Raw genomic sequence first — 21,105 nt, 5'->3', positions numbered from 1 at the left:
GAAAGCATAAAACTTCTAAGAGAAATTATGGTAAAGATCAAAATCTAAATATTTTTTAAAATAAACTAACTTTATAAAACTTTAATGTTTCTGCTCTTCTAAAGCACTGTTAAAAGAACAAAAACACAAGCTGAGACTGACAAGAAGATGCTGCAAATTAAATATCTAATAATAGATTGCATCCAGTATACATAAAGTTTAAAGGAAATCAAACCTTTCAATAGAAGTGGGCAAAATGTTTTAATGAATTTTTCACCAAAAGATTCAAACAAAAGCATTAATCAATTTCATTGTCATTAAGTAACTAGAAAATATAAATTAAAATCTCACAAGATACAATACCACCCTATGATATTGGAAAACTAAGAAAAAAAAAAAAAGACTGACCATAATGAGAGGAGGTGAAGAAACAGGTACTCTACTGCTTTTAATAACGTAAACATCACAGATACTTTGGGAAAACAAATGACAATTAACTAAATTTTCAGTCCTAGTTACTGTTTGTAAAAGCTTTTATTTTTATAAAGCAGTTTTAGGTTCACAGTAAAATTAAGCGTAAAGTATAAAAATTTTCCATATACACCCCCTACACATAACTTTCCCCATTCAACTTCCATCAGAGTTGTACATTTGTTACAATGGATGAACCTACGTTGACACGTCATAATACCTAATGCCCTTAGTCGATCTTAGCATTCATTCTTGGTGTTGTGCATTCACTCAATTTGGATAAATATACATAATGACATAGATTCACCATTATAGTATCATACAGAACATTTTTATTGCCTTAAAAATCCTCTATCCTATTGACCCTGCCCTCCACTTCAATCTCCAACAACCACAGAAATGATTATTGCCTCCACGCAAGTGTGCATGCTAAGTCACTCAATCATGTCAACTCTTTGTGACCCTATGGACTGTAACCCACCAGGCTCCTCTGTCCGTGGGATTCTCCAGGCAAGAATACTAGAATGGCTTGCTTTGCCCTCTTCCGGGAGATCTTCCTGACCCAGGGATTGAACCTGCTTCTCTTACATCTCCTGCATTGGCAGGCAGGTTCTTTACCACTAGCGCCACCTGGGAAGCACTACTGCCTCCGTGGTTTTACCTTTTCCAGAATATCATTTATCTGGAATCACAAAGTATATAACCTTTATAAATAGGCTTATTTCACTTAGCAATATGCATCTAAGTTTCCTCCAAGGCTTTTCATGATTTGACAGTTCATTTATTTTTCGTACTGAATAATATTCCACTGTCTCTTGTGCCAAAGTTTACTTTTCCATTCACTTACTCTAGGATATCTTGGTTGCTTCCAAATTTTGGCAGTTTTGAATAAATCTGCTATACACACCTACATGCAGGTTTTTCTGTGAATGTTAAGTTTTTAACTCTGTTGGCTAAATATCATAGAGCATGGCTGCTGGAATGTGTGGTAACAATATGTTTAGTTTTGTAAGAAACCATCAAACTGTCTTCCAAAGTGGCTGCTTTCCTACCAGCAGTGAATAAGAGTTCCTTTTACTCCACATCTTTGCCAGAATTTAGTGTTGTCAGTGTCTAGACTTTGACCTTTTTAATAGATGTTCAGTCTCTCATTATTGTTTTAATTTGCATTGTACTGACAATATATACTGTGGAGTATGTTTGCATATACCTATTTGTCATCTGTATATCCTTTTTTATTTTTCATTTTTCTTAATTTGTTTTTTTATTGAAGAATAATTGCTTTACAGAATGTTGTTGTTTTCTGTCTACCCTCAACATGAATCAGGCATAGATATACATATATCCCCTCCCATTTGAACCTCCCTCCTATCTCCCTCCCCATTTCACCCTTCTAGGTTGATAGAGTGCCTGTTTGTTTCCTGAGCCATACAGCAAGTTCTTGTTGGCTATCTATTGTACATACGGTAATGTAAGTTTCCATGTTACTCTCTCCATCCATCTCACCCCCTCTTGCCTCTCCCCATATCTGTAAGTCTATTCTTTGGTGAAGTGTCTCTTAAGGCCTTTGGCCCTTTTTTTTTTTTTTTAATCAAGTTGTTTATTAGTGTTAAGAATTCCTTGTATATTTTGGATAACAATCCTTTCTCAGATATGTCTTTTGCAAATATTTTTTTCTAGTCTATGCCTTTTCTTCTCATTTTCCTAATGTTGTCTTTCAGATTATAAGATTTCAACTGTAATTAAGTCCTGCTCATCAGTTATTTTTTTATAAATCATGTCTAAGTGTTATTTCTAAAAAGTCACTGTCATATCCAAGTTCATATAGGTTTTCTCCTACATTATATTATAGGAGTTTTATGGTTTTCCATTTTATATTTAGGTCTGTGATGCATTTTGAGGCCCATTTTTGTGAAGGAGGTAAAATCTATGTCTAGATCCTTTTTTTTTTTTTTTTTTACACTGTGGATGTCCAATGTTCCCACACGATTAATGAAAAGATTGTTTTTGTATCCTGTAGTCCCAGACCCTGGGACTCACTTTCTCTCACCAGTTAGCCACACTAGATCTTGGCCCCAGCTACCAGTGGGCTGATACCAGCCCTGGGGCCCCTGGGCCATGCAGTCAGAGGGACTCAGGTCAAGTTGTAGACAGGTATGAGCCCTAGGAATCCCTGGACCCAGCCCTGCCCATCAGCAAGCTCAACACAACATCAAGACTGTTGGAGCCCTTCAACAGAGGCCTTGGAATCTAGTTCTGCCCATTACTGAATTCACACTAACTCTAGGATCCCCTAGTCTTAGCTCTACCTACCAGATAACTGGCATCAACACCAAGATCTGGTATCACCTATTAGTGTATGAGCACCAGTCCCCAAGTCCCTTGGGCCCTGACCTTGCCTATCAATGAGCAGACACCAGCCCCAGGAAAAGTGCAGCCTCACAGCTTTCCTTCTCAGGACCCAGCCAACACACCAAAAGGCTAGCCTCAGGCTTGGAACACCCCCGGATTTGGACTTGTCCCCCAGCTCTGGCTCTGCCACTAGCAGGCCAGCACCAGCTCTAGGACACCTTGCTCCCCTCAGGAGCAGCCCTGGAATCTACCATACCCAACAACTAGCTGGCATCAGCATTGGGAAATGTTGGGATACAGCTCTGCCTGCCAGTGATCTAGCATTACCCCTGGGATGCGAGTCCTGGCCTCACTTACTAGTAGGCCAAAATCAGCTCTGAGACACCTCAGTCTCCTCAGTAAGCTCCCCAGGATTCAGCCCCACTCACCAGATCCAGGTACTAGATCCAGAGCTGATACTTGGCCCTGAAATAGCCCACCCCAGAACCTGGTTCTGCCCACCATCAAGCCAATGCAAGACCTAGGACACTCTAGGGTTCTGCAGCCAGATGACTATTGACTCAGTCCTACAACCCAAAAGTAAATTGTAAAATATGATGAAACAAAAAGTAATTTTTGGGTGAGGGGAATAAAAATGCAGGAATGTCAAAATTCATTCAAAATTAAGAGATCATGTAAGATATATGTCAAAAGCCATAGAGTAGCTGAATCGATATAAAAATAAGACCTGTATATAGCTCCCTATAAGATATTCACTTAAATCTAAAGATACAGAAAGATTGAAAGTGATAGGGATAGAAAAAGATATGACATGCAAATGGAAATCAAAAGATAGTCAAGGTAGTGATACTTATATCAGAAAAAATAGGCCTTAAAACAGACTGTAGTAAGAGACAAAAGTAACAATCAAGGGATCAATCAAAGAAGATATAACAATTGGAGATATATATGCACCCAGAATATGAGCAACTAAATACAAAAGCAATTATATCTGTTTTATAGATGTTCACGTTGGATAAATTGTATATGACATCCACTTACAGAGACATTAAGTGGAAAAATTGAAACTCTAATTCCCAGTCTTGCTGATGGTAAAATCTAAGAAATTTATATCAAAGAATTATAGATGGATGGGGATAAGTACAAAAAAGTCTTAGAATTGTCAGCTGATTTTAGTCATGAATAATTATAGAACACAATTTTGAATCTGTTTAGTCCTTACACCAAAAACGATGGGGTTCATCATAGGAGGGACCAACAAGTATATGTTGGTTAGCTGGATGTGGCTGTGATGTGGTATGTGTTACTAAAGCAGTGGGTGAGGAAGGAGACAAGAGCAGTAATGTAGAAGGTCAGGATGACACAAACATGGGACCTGCAATTGCTGAGGGCCTTCAATCTGGCATCTTTAGAAGGGAGACTGAAGGCAGTATGGAGTATCTGTACATAAGACAAAAAGATGAATGTCACATCAGTCCCAACAATTAAGATAATGATTGCCAAACTATACAGACTATTGATGGAAATGTCAGTCAGTCAGTTCAGTTGCTCAGTCGTGTCCGACTCTTTGTGACTCCATGGACTGCAGCACGCCAGGTTTCCATGTCCATCACCACCTCCCGGAGTTTACTCAAACTCATGTCCATTGAGTCGGTGATGCAATCCAACCATCTCATCCTCTGTCATCCTCATCTCCTCCTGCCTTCAATCTTTCCCAGCAGCAGCATCTTTTCAAACAAGTCAGTTCTTCACATCAGGTGGCCAAAGCACTGAGTGTAAAAATACAATTAAGCAAATTTATTCATATTTTGAATCCTCCTTGGTGGACCATCTCTGAAATTAGAAGTATTTCATTCCTCACAGTCAGCTAGTAATCTCATCAAGGACTACTAGGAATAGAGACTATCTTCTTAGCTCAGAACTGCCAGAGCATTCTACCTAATACTAAGTGTTCTCTTTCTGTTATAGCCTAGCTAGGCAAAAGTTCTGAAAAATAATACAGCTTCTTCACCTCTTAACAAAGTAAAGGGGAAATATCTATAGCATTGCTGTCACTGGAAATTACACTGACAAAATGATTATAGTCTCAGGTTAAATTCAATGAAGTAAAATCTCAATAGATATGTGTGAAAGTAACACAGGACTGGAAAAGGTCAGTTTTCATTCCAATCCCAAAGAAAGGCAATGCCAAAAGATGCTCAAACTACCACACAACTGCACTCATCTCACATGCTAGTAAAGTAATGCTCAAAATTCTCCAAGTCAGACTTCAGCAGTATGTGAACCATGAACTTCCAGATGTTCAAGCTGGTTTTAGAAAAGGCAGAGGAACCAGAGATCAAATTGCCAACATCTGCTGGACCATGACAAAGCAAGAGTTCCAGAAAAACATCTACTGCTTTATTGATTACGCCAAAGCCTTTGACTGTGTGGATCACAATAAACTGTGGAAAATTCTGAAAGAGATGGGAATACCAGACTACCTGACCTGCCTCTTGAGAAACCTATATGCAGGTCAGGAAGCAACAGTTAGAACTGGACATGGAGCAACAGACTGGTTCCAAATAGGAAAAGGAGTATGTCAAGGCTGTATATTGTCACCCTGCTTATTTAACTTCTATGCAGAGTACCTCATGAGAAACACTGGACTGGAAGAAGCACAAGCTGGAATCAAGATTGTGGGAGAAATATCAACAACCTCAGATATGCAGATGACACCACCCTCATGGCAGAAAGTGAAGAGGAACTCAAAAGCCTCTTGATGAAAGTGAAAGAGGAGAGTGAAAAAGTTGGCTTAAAGCTCAACATATAGAAAACTAAGATCATGGCATCTGGTCCCATCACTTCATGGCAAATAGATGGGGAAACAGTGGAAACAGTGGCAGACTTTATTTTGGGGGGCTCCAAAATCACTGTAGATGGTGACTGCAGCCATGAAATTAAAAGATCCTTACTCCTTGGAAGGAAAGTTATGACCAACCTAGATAGCACATTAAAAAGCAGAGACATTACTTTGCCAACAAAGAACTGTCTAGTCAAGGCTATGGTTTTTCCAGTGGTCATATATGGATGTGAGAGTTGAACTGTGAAGAAAGCTGAGCACCGAAGAATTGATGCTTTTGAACTGTGGTCTTGAAGAAGATGCTTGAGAGTTCCTTGGTTGCACGGAGATTCAATCAGTCCATTCTGAAGGAGATCAGCCCTGGATGTTCTTTGGAAGGACTGATGCTAAAGCTGAAACTCCAATATTTTGGCCACCTGATGCAAAGAGTTGACTCATTGGAAAAGACTCTGATGCTGGGAGGGATGGGGGCAGGAGAGGAAGGGGATGACAGAGGATGAGATGGCTGGATAACATCGCCGACTCGATGGACATGAGTTTGAGTGAACTCCGGGAGTTGGTGATGGACAGCGAGGCCTGGCATGCTGAGATTCATGGGGTTGCAAAGAGTCGGACACGACTGAGTGACTGAACTGAAATGAACTGAACTGAATACATGGATGCATGAAGGAATGACAAGGTTTCCATACTCTGAATGATAATACTTACTGAAATTTGTCTCTCAGATGAACTTTGATCATAAGAGAACCAGCATCTGTCTATTAGTTACTTAAATGCATGATAGCTCTAAGATAGTAATAAAAACATTGACACATCTAAAAGAGTATGCTCCTTGGATTGATTAGTATCCTTGGAAATATGTGACTCAGGCATTTCAGTCCACGTTTTCACAGAGATATATAAATATGTCCCAATGGAATATCCATTAAACCATTCTTCCTTTTTATCAAATATATATTGCTACCGTAACTAGGACACATAAATTTCTTACCATACCTAATTAGAATACATTTTGGGAAAGAAGGACCGATGAGTCCTAAATCAATCAAACCATCATCATGATTGAAAATAGTTAACAGTTGCTTTATTTTGGGTCATAATATGTACCACAGAAAATAATGAATCATTAACCAGTGCCCAATGGCTGATTTGTATTATAAACAGTCTTACTGGGCTCATTATTACCATTCTCAATTTATTTAAAAAAGAAACTCACATTTTACATGAGCTAAACATTCCTCCAAAGTCACACAATCAGCATGTGCCAGAGGAGAAAGTAAAGTCCAGTTCCACTCCAAACCTTCACCTTTCTTCTACTACAAAAGGAAATCAAGATAAAAGAAAAAAACTCATAATAAAGGTTTTCCACAGTTTTTATCATGAAGGATTTTCAGAGTACTCAGAAACAATAAGGACAGATATTCTTATTTACTCTTGTTTTATAAATGAGGTTTGATGAATAATTAATATGACTTAGAGCAAATCTATTAATAAATCATTAACTATCTATTCCAACATCTTGGTCGATGTTCACTGTTAAAGTGGTGGTCAGTGTATTATTTCTTTTTTTTAAATTAATTAATTTATTTTTTACTTTACAATATTGTATTGGTTTTGCCATACATCAACATGCATCTGCCACGGGTATACACGTGTTCCCCATCTTGAATCCCCCTCCCACATCCCTCCCCATACCATCCCTCTGGGTCATCCCAGTGCACCAGCCCCAAGCTTCCTGTATCCTGCATCGTTTCTTATATGATATTATACATGTTTTAATGCCATTCTCCCAAATCATCCCCCCTGTCCCTCTCCCACAGAGTCCAAAAGACTGTTCTATACATCTGTGTCTCTTTTGCTGTCTCGCATACAGGGTTGTCGTTACCATCTTTCTATATTCCGTATATATTATTTTAAGTTTGGAGGATATACCTGCACACACTTCAGTTTGTAAAGTTGGTACCAGTAGACTTCTGTACTACAGGCCCCTAGTCATTGCCTCTCTCAGTTGTTAGATTTGAGCAAATATGGATGAATTGACTATCTTTCAGATTAATTGTGTTATGTTGAATCAAAGCCAGGAATTTGGAGATGAATCATTCCCCATATTGCAGGTTTTATACCCTCACTTGGAAGCAGTCCCAGAGGCTCAAACTTTGCAGTGGATACTTCTTTACCATCTGGGAAATAATAAATAATACTTGAGAGAGTTCACATTTTCTGTATCACGTGATGTGAGTTGATAACAGAATTTGATTTGAGTGAGACTGAGTAACTTTCTGAAGAAACAGGAAAGCAGAAATAAAGTCACAGATGTAGAGAACAAACTTATGATTACTGTGGGGGGTGCAAATGGGGAAATTGGAATTGACATATATGTTCTACTATGTATAAAACAGATAACTGATGAGAACCAACTATATAGCACAGGAAACTGTACTCAATCTGTGGTGATCTAAATGGGAAAAAAAATCCAATGAAGAGTGGATATATGTATACATATAGGTGATTCCCTTTGCTGTACAGGAGAAAGCAACACAACATTGTAAAGCAGCTATACTCCAGTGAAAATTAATTTTAAAAGTAAAGAAACAGTTTATTTACTCAAGTTGTATGCCTCTGACAACACTAGTTCAGTTAGAATTAAGGATGTAGTTATATAGGGAACTTAGCTGAGAGGGAAACACAGAAATAAAGTAGAAAACTGGATTCGTGTAATACTGTCAATCTTCACATGCATGGATGCACGGTTCCCTCTCTGTCTCTCTTTACATTTCTAGCATTGCTATCATTGAAAAGTACCCCTAAAAAATAATTATAGTCAGGAGGTAAATTCAATGAGGTTAAGTCTAATTAAATATTCATGAAAACAATACATGAAGGACAAATAATCTGTACATAATTGCAACACTCTTTACATATACATATGCATATGCATAAACATATACATATACACACATACATATATATGTTTGTGTGTCTATACATAAAATAGACATATATTCAAATATATGTATTCCTTAATATACATACATGTATACACACAAAATCACATGTATGCATATATACATGTGCAAACACCACACATACATATTTATAAAAATTCCTACACAAATAAGAAGTATGGGGATATTATATATTGCAAGCAAAATACAGATACAACATATGTACATTTGTTTCTGCCTATGTGTGTGACTAACAATTTGATACTCAGTATTTATTAAATGTCTACTATATACCTGAATTTATCTTAGATGCCTTGGAAAACACTATTAGAAAAAATAATACCATGTTTTCTCTCAAGAACCTAGAGAATTCATGAGGATTCACATCATTAACCTTTTAAATAACATGCTACACAGAATCTTATAGTATAGAACAATATTTTAGTGAATGATTGGCATGACTTCATTAAGTAGATTAGTAAAAAAATCTTTTTAAGAGCTGACTTTTATAAAGACATACATATACACATATATATGCATATCTATATGTAGGATTTTAACAATCTATTGTCCAATGAACATTAAAAGGCCCTTTATAAGCTTAAAATATAATTAAAAACATGAATTTATATTTTTGAAAAATTAATGTTAAATGTTTTTATATTTTTATTACATGAATAAACACTACAGATATGTTCTATAAAAATTCAAAAATGTAAATACATCTCTACTGAAAATTATACTTAGGAATACAAAAGTTTTTAACTCTGATACAAAAGGCTACACTTATAGAAACCATCACAGATATCTAATGTTATTTTCCTAGTTTACTAAAGAAGATATATATATTTAAAATTGATTTTCCCTATTTTGACTTCACTTTATTATTGTAATTGTATGTATTAGAAAGAAAAAAAATCACTGAATTTTAAATTCAATGTTATATATATATAACATCTTTCTTCCAAATCCCTCTAATGTATCATACAGCTCTATTTGTCCTTTAGCATGAAAATTTTAGGCATGAACTTTATTATGGTAGATACAGTCTACCAAAACTTACTAAAGATAGCAATATGTATCTGGTGACTGTCATTAATATTAATAGCTGAAAACAATGTAGGACCCTTATTTTACATGGAAGAATGCTAAGAGATTTGCACATATTATCTTATCTCATTCTCACAGCTTTGTAATAAGTTAGGCACTGCTACAATCCTTTAACTACAAATGGTAAAACTGATATTCTACAATGCGCCTTCAGTTACTAAATGTATAAAGAAGACCTAATACTTATCCTTTTCACAATATTTCAAAAAACTGAAGCTGATGGAACCCTCTCCAAGTCATTCTGTGAAGCCATTATTCTGATACCAAAACCTGAGAAATACAGTAAAAGAAAAGAAAAGAAAAGAAAAGAAAACTCTGATAAATATAAATATATTGACCAAAATATAAGAAAATAAAATTCAACAATATACAAGGGATCATACACCATGATTAAGTGGGGCTTATTCTAGGGATATAAGTATGGTTCAATATTTGCAGGAAATAAAGCAAAGCCTCAAAACGGCTAAAGAAACCATAAAACTCCAAGAAGAAAATATGGTAATTATCCTCTTTGACAATGATCGTTGAAATACTTTATTGTTTTTTTGGATATATCAGGTAAGGGAAGCAAAATAAAACATAAACAAATGATCTAATCAAATATCTACATTTTCATACATTGAAAGAAACCATCAAGAAAATGAAAATGCAATCTACTAAATGGAAGAAGATTGTCACAGATAATATGTTCAATAAATTTTTAATATCCAAATATGTAAAACACAACTAAGTATCAAAGAAACAATCTGATTTTAATGGACAGAGAAGTTGAATAGATATTTTTTCCAAAGAAGAGCTACAGATGGCAAACAAAAATATGAAAAGGTGCTTGATATCACTAATTAGGAAGTGCAAATAAAAACCACAATGAGAAATTAGTTCACACAGAATGGCCATGGTCAGAAAGACAAGAAATAGCAATTGTTTGTAAGAAAGCAGAGAGAAGCAAGTATACTTCCTAGTACACTGTTAGTGTGAATGCAAATTGGAGCTGGTTCCATACAAAACTGAATGGGGTTTTCCTCCAGAAATTATAAATAGAACTATCATACCATCTAGCAGTTCCAGTCCTGGATATTTAATCCAAAGAAAACAAAAACACAAATTCAAAATGATATATGTACCCCAAAGTTCACAGTAAGATATATAGTAACCAAGATACTAAAGCAACCAGAGCCACCTGATTGTACATAATGAGAAAATGGATAAAGATGTTTACACAACACATCTATATACACACAATGGAACATTTGTCAGGCATGAAAACAATGAAATCTCATTTGCCTCAAGATGGATAGTCCTGCAAGTATTATACTTAGTGAAATAAGCCAAGAGAAAGACAAATATTATTTGTCTTTACTTATATGGGGAATCTAAAAAATGAAGCAAACAAATAAAACAGAAGCAGAGTCACAAATAAAACAGAATCAAAGAAATAAAGCAAAACAAAACACAAAACTAGTGGTTATCAGAGAGGAGTTCAGTCAGAAGGAGAAGCAAATTAGGTGAAGGGGATTGAGCAAAATAAACTATCAGTTATAAACACAATTTTAGAAAATGATAAACTACATAAAAGGGGTGTGACTAAGATAAAATATGAAATGGATTCCTGGCTCCCTAGATGTAGGTGTGAAGCTAGTCGCTTCAAAAAGTTTGACTTAAGGTCACAGATGCTCTCCTACCCTGAGAAATTGTCCTGGTATGTCCCCCTCAGGGGAGAAATAGCCTCTGCATAAAATGTTTGTCTTGAGAGATCCTGGGCAGGAAGGACAGCCTGACACACAAGAAAAGGCAGAATGCTGTTCTTGGGAAGACAGTCCAAGTTTAATACTGGTGAGGGGTTCTCCTCTAAAATGACTCAGAGCAGTGGGGCAGCGCAGCACTGTGGACATTGAGGAGAGTTTCTGGAGGTCACATCAGGTAGTACCACTTGCAGATATATCATAGATGAGATACCCAGCCCTCTTTATTTCAGCTACTGTTACAAAGAAAAGGAGCCACTCAGACATTGTATTGTGTACTTTCACTGCAGATATGAGTCTGGGTAAATGATCAGAATCCAGAACCATGGATATCAAAGTGACCATCAGTAGAGTGACCTCTTTGAGATAGTCACTGTTTTATTAGTTGTAAGGCCTTAGGGATGATCTTAGTACTCTGTGCTAAAAAAATAGAGATGTTAATACTTGGTCTCTGTTTATTAATCTGGTCTTGAATCAGAATCTATAAAGATGACAGTGTTTCTCACAGTTCAAAATGAGAAACTGACTTACAGACTCCCATTTTGTTCTGACTGAGTTGAATCTAATTTACATATTCCATGTTCCAGGATGAAAATCCAGTATTTGTAAATTTATCCCAGGAAGATTTTTTATAAATGGCTGTCAAAGATGGAGCCCTAAAAGTTTTACCATTTGTTCCCTAAGTGTGGTGTATATATGGAATATTATGAAGATGCCTTAAAACACAGCTCCTAAACTAATTAGATTAGGGAATTACCTTTCAATTTCAACCAGTGGTGGGATTCAGTTTTCATAGTTCCTCAGAAGGAACCATGTTTATACTATTTGTAAGCTTTGTGTTTTATTAGAAAATACAATATTAGCATCAAGAGTTTTACTACAGTGTAATAATAATTTGGAATAGCTAATGTTATGAAAAACCCAGTGTCAAGGCATTTTTTTAGACATCACAGATGCAATGTTTTATTTCATTAGTGCTAGAGCTATATGAAGTTGATACCATGATGATCTCAGACTCTACAGATAAAAATATGAGGCTTAGGGAATGACTTTCTAAGATCACTAGGAAGTGGGAATTTGAAGACATAAAGCTATGTTTGAGTGGGTTAAAAGGAGTGTGTCTGAACACCAAACCAACCGAATCTTAACTAGCCACAATAGGCAGATATGATCTGAATGAGCATTTCCACAGATAAATCCAACACCAACTGGATATCAGTTGACAAGAACAGTCTAGTAAGAAGATCAATCTGTTATTCAAGATCTAAAACCATATAAATCAGGAGGCCTTAAAATTAATCCATACCTTTACAACTTTTGAGAATAGGTGGGCATGGGGAAGACTGGTTCCACTCTCAGTTCAGTTCAGTTCAGTTGCTTAGTCATGTCTGACTCTTCGCGACCCCATGGACTGCAGCATGCCAGGTTTCCCTGTCCATCACCAACCCCTGGAGCCTACTCAAACTCATGTCTATCGAGTCAGTGATGCCATCCAACCATCTCATCCTCTGTCTCCTTCTCCTCCCACCTTCAATCTTTTCCAGCATCAGGGTCTTTTCCAATGAGTCAGTTCTTCGCATCAAGTGGCCAAAGAGTCGGACACGACTGAGTGACTGAACTGAACAAAACTGAATTTATTTACTTGACCCTTTGTTAGCATAAACAGTCAGTCAAATAAAGGAGAAAAATAGTTATTTTACATACATAAGTTGGAGAAAAATTTATAGTATATTCTGAAGCCTATCTCAACTGGTTCTTTCCAATTCATTAGGTCTCTGTTGTCCTGAAATAGTTTTGAATTCAATAACAGTTACCTTTAAATTTGGTTGAATGTGTTGAGTAATATGTTTGAGAAATCATAGTAAGGCATAAAATTCTATACCACTTCAAAGATAAATACTAAATTTAGGAAATCTCAGAGGTATTTGAAGAACCTATCCTAGAATAAAACACTAGCATGCTGTTGGACTGTTTACTTCTCATCAAATTTGTCATTATTTAGAATAATTACATTCACCAATGGTCTTGTTGCAAGTAATTATAGTAACCATGTAGATAAAAACTGAGTATGAATAAGAAAGAGACTGTAACTAATAAAAACTAAATCCCATATAAAACAGAATATTTAGACTTAACACAGTTCATGTATTATTTTCATTCCCAGTCTGTCCCTGATTGCTCTTAATCCCTGTGCAGCCACTGAAGAACTATTGTCAGCACCTATTTTTTTTATATGCTCTAGAACTTCACAGAAATGAAATTATTTAATTAATACTCTTTAGTAACTGCTAATTAGGATGAGTTTAGATTCGTCTATGCTATTGGATACCTGAGCAGTCAATCGTCTTTGTTGCTTAGTAGAATTTCATTATGTAAACACTTCAGATCTGACTTGTCTATTTTCCTGGTGATGAGTAGTTATGATTTTCCACTTTGGGGTTATCAATGTATACAATTGCCAAAAAGCAAGTCTTTGTGTAAATACAGTTTGTAAGTAAGTAAAATGTATGTATGAGCCTGTAAAATGTAATTACTTCTGTTCTTTTTATAATGCTTTATTGACCTATGTGTCTATCACTGTGTAAATGGCCAAGACTTGAGTATAGTTTTATAAGTTTGTAATTCTATAAGAACATTGGTTTTGCTATTCTTTAACCAAAGAACTTAGAGTGTTCTTATAACCATTTTAGTTCAGTTCACTTCAGTTCAGTCGCTCAGTTGTGTCCGACTCTTTGTGACCCCATGAATCGCAGCATGCCAGGCCTCCCTGTCCATCAAAAACTCCCAGAGTTGACTCAGACTCAAGTCCATCGAGTCAGTGATGCCATCCAGCCATCTCATCCTCTATTGTCCCCTTCTCCTCCTGCCCCCAATCCCTCCCAGCATCAGAATATTTTCCAATGAGTCAACTCTTCGCATGAGGTGGCCAAAGTACTGAAGTTTCAGCTTTATCATCATTCCCTCCAAAGAAATCCCAGGGCTGATCTCCTTCAGAATGGACTGGTTGGATCTCCTTGCAGTCCAACAGACTCTCAAGAGTCTTCTCCAACACCACAGTTCAAAAGCATCAATTCTGTGGCTCTCAGCCTTCTTCACAGCCCAACTCTTACATCCATACATGACCACTGGAAAAACCAAAGCCTTGACTAGATGGACATTTGTTGGCAAAGAAATATCTCTGCTTTTCAATATGCTGTCTAGGCTGGTCATAGCTTTTCTTCAAAGGAGTAAGCATCTTTTAATTTCATGGCTGCAGTCACCATCTGCAGTGATTTTGGAGCCCAAAAAATAAAGTTTGACACTGTTTCCACTGTTTCCCCATCTATTTCCCATGAAATGATGGGATCAGATGCCATGATCTTCGTTTTCTGAATGTTGAGCTTTAAGCCAGCTTTTTCACTCTCCACTTTCACTTTCATCAAGAGGCTTTTTAGTTCCTCTTCACTTTCTGCCGTAAGGATGGTGTCATCTGCATATCTGAGATTATTGATATTTCTCCTGGCAATCTTGATTCCAGCTTGTGCTTCTTGCAGTCCAGCGTTTCTCATGATGTACTCTGCATATAAGTTAAATAAGCAGGGAGACAATATACAGCCTTGACGAACTCCTTTTCCTATTTGGAACCAGTCTGTTGTTCCATGTCCAGTTCTAACTGTTGCTTCCTGACCTGCATACAAATTTCTCAAGAGGCAGGTCGGGTGGTCTGGTATTCCCATCTCTTTCAGGATTTTCCACAGTTCATTGTGATCCACATGGTCAAAGGCTTTGGCATAGTCAATAAAGCAGAAATAGATGTTTTTCTGGAACTCTCTTGCTTTTTCCATGATCCAGCAGATGTTGGCAATTGATCTCTGGTTCCTCTGCCTTTTCTAAAACCAGCTTGAACATATGGAAGTTCACAGTTCACATATTGCTGAAGCCTAGCTTGGAGAATTTTAAGCATTATTTTACTAGCGTGTGAGATGAGTGCAATTGTACAGTAGTTTGAGCTTTCTTTGGCATTGCCTTTCTTTGGGATTGGAATGAAAACTGACCTTTTCCAGTTCTGTGGCCACTGCTGAGTTTTCCAAATTTGCTGGCATATTGAGTGCAGCACTTTCACAACATCATCTTTCAGGATTTGAAATAGCTCCACTGGAATGCCATCACCTCCACTTGCTTTGTTTGTAGTGGTGCTAAGGCCCCCTTGACTTCACATTCCAGGATGTCTGGCTCTAGTTGAGTGATCATACCATCCTGATTATCTTGGTCGTGAAGATCCATTTTAAAATAAGCTTAAACTAAAAAATGTTTTAAATTGATTTGCCAATATAGGAAGAATTGAGATCTTAACATAGTTTGGTCTTTTTAATCAATCATACGTTTATACTTTAAATTTTTTAAGTTGCCTAAATGTCAGGAATTTTTTAGAACTTAAATTTATAATTGATTTACAATACTGAATTACTTTTAACTGTTATACAATATTTTTAGATTATACAAGAGTGATATAATATTTTAGCTTATACATCATTTAAAGTTATTACAAAATAATGTCTTTATTTCCCTATTCTATACAATATACCCTTGTTTACCTATTTTATACATAAGAGTAAATATTACTTAATTGCACACCCTATCTCTCCTTCCCTCTCCCCACTGGTAATCAACAGCTTGCTTTCTGTATCAGTAAGTCTATTCTGGTTTTATTATATACATTTGTTTGGATTTTTTTTCAGTTGCAACACATAACTAAAAACATGAGTGTTTTGTCTTTCAATGACTTATTTCACTAAGCATAAAATACTCTAGATGTATGCACATGGCTGCGATTGGCAGAATTTGATTCTTTTTATGGCTGAGTATTATTCCATTGTGCATTATTACCACATCTTATTTATGCATACATTTGTTGATGGGCACTTGGGTTGCTTCTATTCCATGGCTATTGCATGTAACACTGCTATGAACATTGACATGCATGCATCTTTTCAAATTAGTGTTTTGATTTTTTTAATATACATATACAGAGGAGGGAAGTTACTGTTCACATGGTAGTTCTATTTTTATTTTTTGATGTATTTTCATGCTATTATCCACAGTGGCTGCACCAATTTGCAAGCACCTCAACAATGCACCTGAGTTCCCTTTACTAGGCATGGTAGTCAACATTTGCTATTTGTGTACTTCTTGACAGCTATTCAGACAGGTATGATGTGATATTTCATTATGGTTTTAATTTGCATTTCTCTAACTGGACAGCTACATGAAAAAGAATGAGGTTAGAACATTTTGTCACATCATATAAAAAAGTAAATGCAAAATTAAAGACCAACATGCAATACCTAGAACAATAAAACCACTAGCAGAGAATATAGGCAGAACACTCAGACATAAATCATAGCTACAATTTTTTGGATCTGTCTCCTAAGGCAAAAGAAATGAAAGCAAAATAAACAAATGGAACCTCCATAAACTAAAAAACGTTGGAAAGGAAAACATTGACAAAAGAAAAAGACAATCTGCTGAATGGGGAACATTTCTGTTGTATTTTATAAGTGCCTACTACTAAGTACTCTATGTTTCCAATGCCTTTGTAAGTGGTATTGTGAATTTCTATGAAAATTTATTTTAAGATTTTAATTTCCAATTGTTTGCTAAGAGAACATATAAAAAAGTGTTGAATGTTATACTAGAGAAGTTACTGAGATAAATGACTGGATCTAATAATTTTTTTCTGTAAATGTTCATGTCATTTGTGAATAGGAAAGCTGACATCTTTCATTCCATCATCTTACTTCTTTACTTCTTATATTTTACTAACATCATCTTATTTCTTTTTTCTTCCTATGGACCTCACTAGAATCTACAGTAAAATACTAAACATAATCAAGGCTATTTTATATTCTTCAGATCAGATCAGATCAGATCTTTCGCTCAGTTGTGTCTGACTCTTTGCAACCCCATGAATCGCAGCACGCCAGGCCTCCCTGTCCATCACCATCTTGCCTGTTACCAAATCCTAGGGACAAACCTTTCACTGTATTACCATTGAGTATGATATTAGCTGGAGTTTTCTCATAGATTCCTTTCACCTAATTAAGCAAGTTTTATTTTTTGCCTAGTTTGCTGAGTGTTTTTTATTTTTTTTAATTAACATACATGGATGCTGAATTTAATCAATCAATTTTCTATCTCCTTTACAATGGTCATGTTTTTAAATTATTTTTATGTGATGAATAATAACTTTTATCTATAAAAGTAAAAAAATATTAATATTTAATGCATTAACCATGGCACAAAAGCACAATTTCATTAAATGTTAGGCATGAACAGTGTCATTAAAGCAAATGAACAGAAATGTACCAACCTAGAGAGCAAAGCTATGACAGGCAGATGACCCTCACAACTGGAAATTTTCTTAACCATCATATGCAAATTTGTTTATCCTAATTATTACATTTTTATCATATTATTTTGGTGAGTTTTCTTTCATGTATATATACAACAAAGTAACCAAAGTGATTTGATTATGCTAAAAAGTTCCATTTACTACAAGCGTTTTCAGTTGATACTAGCATATATAGAAGAAATTTTCACAACATAATGAGCTACAATATAATCATGAATCACAATACTACACTAACATCAGAAAAGTCTGTTTCTAAGATACCCATGGAATAATAAATGAGATCGGCAATAATAGATAATAATGGAAAGATGCTTGCTTTTTGGAAGAAAAGTTATGAATAACCTAGACAGCATACTAAAAAGCAGAGACATTACTTTGCCAACAAAGGTCCGTCTAGTTAAGGCTATGATATTTCCAGTAGTCATATATGGATGTGAGAGTTGGACTATAAAGAAAGCTGAGTGCCAAATAACTGATGCTTTTAAACTGTGGTGTTGGAGAAGACTCTTGAGAGTCCCTAGGACTGCAAGGAGATCCAACCAGTCCATCCTAAAGGACATCAATCCTGAGTATCCATTGGAAGGACTGATGCTGAAACTGAAACTCCAATACTTTGGCTATCTGATGCTAAGAACTGACTCCTTGGAAAAGACCCTGATGCTGGTAAAGATTGAAGGTGGGAGAAGGGGATGACAGAAGATGAGATGGTTGGACAGCATCACTGACTCAATGGACATGAATTTGAGTAGGCTCCAGGAGTTGGTGATGAACAGGGAAGCTTGGCGTGCTGCAGTCCATGGGGTTGCAAAGAGTCGAACATGAGTGAGTGACTAAACTGAACTGAACTGAACTGAATGTGTGTGAGAGAATTGTACTAAAATTTGTTCCATTATGTTTTTAAGAACTCTATTGGTATTGTATTGTGGTATTGACATACAACTACCATATATACCCTCATGTCTCCCCAGAAATACTGAAGAAGACAGCAGACCATCCTCCAAGAATTTTCAGCAGAATGTCCTTTGTTAATGACACCACCTCACATCCTTCTGCCTTCCTTCTGCTGGGTGTACCTGGTCGTGAAGTTTTCCATGCATGGATTGCTTTCCCTTTCTTTGTTGTTTACCTGATAGCCCTTGTAGGAAATGTCACAATCCTGTTTCTAATCAAGACAGACCAGAGCCTTCATCAACCCATGTTCTACTTCCTGGCTCTTCTCTCCTTTATTGATCTAGGTCTGTCCACTTCTACCATACCCAAAATGCTGGCCATCTTCTGGTTCAATCATAGGAAGGTAAGGTTTGAAGCCTGCCTCATCCAAATGTTCTTTATCCACACCTACATTGGCATGGAATCTGGTGTACTCCTGGCCATGGCAATTGACCGATTTGTCTCCATCTGTTATCCACTGAGGTATACCACTATCCTCACCAACAAAATGGTACCCATCATGGCCTCTGTTGCAGTGGTGAGGCCAGTCCTCCTTGCCATCCCCTTTTGTCCTCTTCTTAAAAGACTTCCCTTCTGTGGACGCTATATTATTCCTCATACCTACTGTGAGCATATGGGAATTGCTCGTCTAGCCTGTGCTAACATAAGAGTCAACATCATCTATGGCTTATTTACCATTGCTACCCTGATCTTTGACTTGCTCCTCATTGCCCTCTCCTATGTTCAGATTCTATAAACTGTTTTCCACCTTCCTTCTAGGGATGCCAGACTCAAAGCATTCAGCACATGTGGTTCACATGTCTGTGTCATCTTAGCCTTTTACACACCAGCATTTTTATCCTTTATGACACACCGGTTTGGTAGAAATGTTCCTCATTACATTCACATCCTCCTGGCCAATTTGTATGTAGTTGTTCCTCCTTGTTTAAATCCAGTCATTTACCAGGTCAGGACGAAGAAAATTTGGGACAGAGTTGTGAGAATATTTGTCAAGAAAGAGGGACCTAATATATTAGAGAGTGGAAAACTTCTAGCAGGCTAACTTTTATCTTGTACTTCTCTCAGGGTACCAACTGAAATTACGAAAATGTTAGTAAGGAATTATTTTGGCCTTTATTAGAATCTTCTAAGTGTATAACTCAAGTATTTCCTTTTCATAATTTATATATTTTTAAATTTATTTTTTTATTGAAAGATAATTGCTTTACAGAATTTTGTTGTTTTCTGTCAAACCTCAACATGAATCAGTCATAGGTATACATATATCTGTTCCCTTTTGAACCTGCCTCCCATCTCCCTCCCCATCCCACCCTTCTGGGTTGATACAGTGCCCCTGTTTGAGTTTTCTGAGTCATACAGAAAATTCGCATTGACTATCTATTTTACATATGATAATGTAAGTTTCCATGTTACTCTTTTCATACATCTCATCCTCTCCTCCCCTCTCCCCATGTCCATAATTCTATTCTCTATGTCTGTTTCTCCATTGCTGCCCAGTAAATAAATTCTTCAGAACAATTTTTCTAGATTCTGTATATATATACTTTAGAATATGATATTTATCTTTTTCTGACTTACTTTACTCTGTATAATAGGCTCTAGGTTCATCCACCTCATTAGGACTGACTCAAATGTGTTCTTTTTATGGCTGAGTAATACCCCATTGTGTATATGCACCACAACTTCTTTATCCATTCATCTGTGGATGGGCATCTAGGTTGCTTCCAGGCTCCAGCTGTTGTAAATAGTGCTGCAATAAACAATGGAATACAGGTGTATATTTCAATTTTGGTTTCCTCAGGTTATATTCCTAGGAGTGGGATTGCTGTGTCATGTTGTGCTTTTATTCCTAGTTTTATAAGGAATCTCTATACCATCTTCCATAGTGGCTATATCAGTTTACATCCCCACCAACAGTACAAGAGCATTCCCTTTTCTCCACACCCTCTCCAGCATTTATTGTTTGTAGACTTTTTGATGATGGCCATTGTGACTGGTGTGAGGCTTTGATTTGCATTTCTCTAATAATGAGTGATGTTGAGCATCTTTTCATGTGTTTGCTAGGCATCTGTATGTCTTCTTTGGAGAAATGTCTGTGTAGGTCTTTTCCCCATGTTTGATTGGGTTCTTTGTCTTCCTGGTATTGAGTTATATGAGCTGATTGTATATTTTGGAAATTAATCCTTTGTCAGTTGTTTCATTTACTATTATTTTCCCCCATTCCAAGGGTTGTCTATTCACCTTGCTTATAGTTTCCTTGGAGTGCAAAAGCCTTTAAGTTTAATCAGGTCCCACTTGTTTACTTTTGTTTTTATTTCCATT

General features: G+C 36.4%; 1 protein-coding gene and 1 pseudogene across 1 annotated transcript in view; one reads left to right on the top strand and one right to left on the bottom strand.

Moving 5' to 3' along the window:
* The window catches only part of LOC133226772 (olfactory receptor 51F1-like), a 460,311-nt gene that overhangs the window by 412,626 nt on the left and 26,580 nt on the right, over positions 1-21,105 (bottom strand). The window lies entirely within an intron of this gene.
* Positions 18,848-19,825, top strand: LOC133261557 (olfactory receptor 52E4-like; annotated as a pseudogene).

The sequence above is a fragment of the Bos javanicus genome, chromosome 15 (genome assembly GCF_032452875.1).
Source record: "Bos javanicus breed banteng chromosome 15, ARS-OSU_banteng_1.0, whole genome shotgun sequence".
Taxonomy (NCBI): Eukaryota; Metazoa; Chordata; class Mammalia; order Artiodactyla; family Bovidae; genus Bos; species Bos javanicus.
The sequence above is the reverse complement of the archived record's forward strand: the minus strand, read 5'-3'. Positions and strand labels throughout refer to the sequence as shown.